The sequence below is a fragment of the Grammomys surdaster genome, unplaced genomic scaffold, assembly GCF_004785775.1.
Source record: "Grammomys surdaster isolate TR1022 unplaced genomic scaffold, NIH_TR_1.0 269, whole genome shotgun sequence".
In the NCBI taxonomy this organism is placed as follows: Eukaryota; Metazoa; Chordata; class Mammalia; order Rodentia; family Muridae; genus Grammomys; species Grammomys surdaster.
In genome coordinates this window covers 2,725,062-2,728,909 of record NW_021604710.1, presented here as the reverse complement: position 1 = coordinate 2,728,909, position 3,848 = coordinate 2,725,062, and positions in this window count along the sequence as shown.

The window sequence follows — 3,848 nt, the reverse complement described above, 5'->3', positions numbered from 1 at the left end:
TCACCCAGCTGATCTTCCTTCTCTCTATCCAGCTTCCCCTACATATGATCTTCCCAACCCAGCTCCTGTCCCTATCTCATCTTGCAACCAGTTCCCTTTTTTCAACCTCCAATACTAATTTGTTTCCCTTTCTCAAAAAGAATCAAACCATCCTTTTGGGGATCCTCCTTGTTATTTGGCATCTTTGGATCCATTGATTATAGCATGGCTACCCTGTATTTTATTACTAGCATCCACTTATAAGTGAATATATACCATTCATCTCCTTTGAGGTCTGGGTTACCTCAATCAGGGTGATATTTTCTTGTTCCACCCATTTACCTGTAAAATTCATGATGTCCTTTTTTTTAATGGACAAGCAGTATTTCATTATGTAGATATACCATATTTTCTGTATGCATTCTTTAATTGAGAGATATCTAGGTTGTTTCCAATTACTGGCTATTACAAATAAGGCTGCTATAAATATAGTTGAAAAACTGAACTTGTGGTTTGGTAGAGCATTTTGGAGTATATGTCCAAGAGTGGTATAGTGGGACCTGAGGTAGAATCATTCCCAATCTTGTAAGAAACTGTCACGTTGATTCCAAAGTAATTGTACAGGTATGCATTCTTACCAGCAGTGGAGTAGTGTTCACCTTGTTCCACAACCTCCCCCAAGACATTTAGTTTTTTTTATCTTAACCATTCTGATGGGTATAAGGTTGAACCTCAGTGTTGTTTTGATTTACATTTCCCTGGCAATTAAGAATGTTGAACTTTTTTTTTTTAGGTCCTTCCTCCTATTTATTAATTCTTGACCCTACTGCCTGAGCCATGGTGTTCTGCTCAGGAAGCTGTCTCCTGTACCAATGAGTTCCAGGCTATTCCCTACTTTCTGTTCTATTAGATTAAGTGTATCTGTTTTACGTTGGGGCCTTAGATCCACTTGAACTTCAGTTTTGTGCAGGGTGATATTGATCTGTTTGCTTGTTTCTACATGCAGATATCCAATAAGTCCAGCACCATTTGCTGAAGACACTTTCCATTTTCCACTGTATAGTTTTGTCTTCTTTGTCAAAAACTAAGTTTCTGTAGATGTGTGAGGTTTTTTTTTCTAGGTTTTTGATTCAGTTCCGTTGATCAACTTGTATGTTTCTGTACCAATACCATGGAGTTTTTATTAATATTGCTCTGTAGTACAGCTTGAAGTCAGGGATAGTGATACTTCCAGAAGTTGGTTTTTTTTTTTTTTGGTTTTGTTTTGTTTGTCTGTTTGCTTGTCTGTTTGTTTGTTTGTTTTTCCATTCAGGTTCAGTTTAGCTATCCTAGGCTTTTTGTTTTTCCAAATAAAGTTGAGAATTGTTTTTCCAAGATCATTTTTCTATAAGTTGCCTTCACTGTAGTGTCTTACCACAGCAGTAGAAAAGTAAATATGACAATACCATAACTTACATTTGCCAAGAGAAATGTTGGGAGCAATGGCACAAATGATAGAACTACCCATCTAGACTCCCATAATCCACACTCATTTCCCATCTACCATATTCTTTCCATGTGCTGATTCTATGAGTATGCTATTCACCACCCCAGCCCTGATGATGGTTGTTGATCTGGCTTGAGGTTTTCAGCCTGATTTAGGTTCAAGGATATGCTTATCACTAGTGGTAACTCACCTGCTCTTGCAGTGTCTCTAAGTCAGTGTACCCTTGTACTTGTCTGGTTTTTTGTTGTTATTGTTGTTTTGTTGGGTTTTTTTGGGGGGGGGGTATTTTATTTATTTACATTTCAGATGTTATCCCCTTTCCCCATTCACCCACTCAGGACCCCCCATCCCATCCCATCTCTTCCTGTTTCTATGAAACTGTGCCCTCAACCATCCACCAACTCCCACCTCCCAGCCCTCGAACACCCCCACACTGTCTTCACAGGACCAAGGAAATTTTTACCCACCAACGCCCGACAAAGCTATCCTCCACTACATATACAGCTGGAGCCATGAGTCCCTCCATGAGTGTTCCCAGGCTGGTGGTTTAGAACCTGGGAGCTCTAGTTGATTGGTATTGTTGCTCTCCCCATGGGACCACAAACCCTTTCTGATCCTTCATTTCTCTATCTACCTCCTCCATTGGGAACCTCTTGATCAGATTAATGGTTGGCTGCAAGCATCTGCCTCTATATATGTCAGATTCTTGCAGAGCCTCTCAGGAGGCAGCTGTATCAGGCTCCTGACAGCATGTACTTCCTGGCACCCTCAACAGCTTCTTATTTGGTGACTGCACATGTGATGGATCCTCGGGTGGGGCAGTCTTTAGGTAGGCCCTCCTTGAGTCACTGCTCCACACTTTGTCTCCATATTTGCTCCCATGAATATTTTGTTACTCCTTCTAAGAAGGACCAAAGCACCCACATTTTGGTTTTTCTACATCATAAACTTCATGTGGTCTGTGAGTTTTGGGGCTAATATCCACTTATCAGTGAATGCATACCATGTGTGTTCTTTTGTGATTGGGTTACCTCACTCAGGATGATATTTTCTAGTTTCATCCATTTGCCTAAGGATTTCATGAAGTCATTGTTTTTAATAGCTGAGTAATACTCCATTGTGTAAATGTACCATAATTTTTGTATCCATTCCTCTGATACAGGACATCTGGGTTCTATCCAGTTTCTGGCTATTATAAATAAGGCTGCTATGAAAATAGTGGAGCATGTGTCCTTGTTAGATGTTAGAGTATCTTCTGGGTATACGACCAGGAGTGGTATAGCTGGGTCCTCAGTTAATGCTATGTCCAATTTTCTGAGGAACTGCCGGACTAATTTCCAGAGTGTTTGTACCAGCTTGCAATCCCACCAACAATGGAAGAGTGTTCCTCTTTCTCCACATCCTTGCCAGCATCTACTATCACCTGAGCTTTTGATCTTAGCTATTCTGACTGGTGTGAGGTGGAATCTCAGGGTTGTTTTGATTTGCATTTCCCTGATGACTAAGGATGTTAAACATTTTTTTTAAGGTGCTTCTCTGCCATTCAAGTTTCCTCAGTTGAGAATTCTTTTTGTAGCTCTGTACCACATTTTTAATAGGGTTATTGGGTTGTCTGGAGTCTAATCTTTTGAGTTCTTTGTATACATTGGATATTAGATGTCAATCAGATATAGGATTGATAAAGATCTTTTTCCCATCTGTTGGATGCACTTTTGTCCTATTGACAGTGTTCTTTGCCTTACAGAGTCTTTGCAATTTTATAAGATCCCATTTGTCAATTCTTTATCTTAGAGCTTAAGCCACTGATGTTCTGTTCAGGAATGTTTTCCCTGTGCCCAAGTATTCAAGGCTGTTCCTCACTTTCTCTTCTATTAGTTTCAGTATATCTGGTTTTATGTGTAGGTCCTTGATCCATTTGGACTTGAGCTTTGTACAAGGAGATAAGAATGGATCAATTTGCATTCTTCTACATGCTGACCTCCACTTGAACAAGCACCACTTGTTGAAAATGCTGTCTTTTTTTCCACTGGACAGTTTTAGCTCCCTTGTCAAAGATCAAGTGGCCATAGGTGTGTGGATTCACTTCTGGGTCTTCAATTCTATTCCGCTGATCTTCCTGCCTGTCTCTGTACCAATACTATGCAGTTTTTATCACTTTTGCTCTGTAGTACAGCTTGAGTTCAGGAATGGTGATTCTCCCAGAAGTTCTTTTATTGTTGTGTATAGTTCTCGATATCCTGGTTTTGTTGTTGTTGTTGTTGTTCCAAATGAATTTGCAAATTGATCCTTCTATCTCTATAAAGAATTGAGTTGGTTTAGGTATCAGCTTAATTGTGCCTTCATAGAACAAATTGGGTAGTGTTCCTTTTGTTTCTATTTTGTG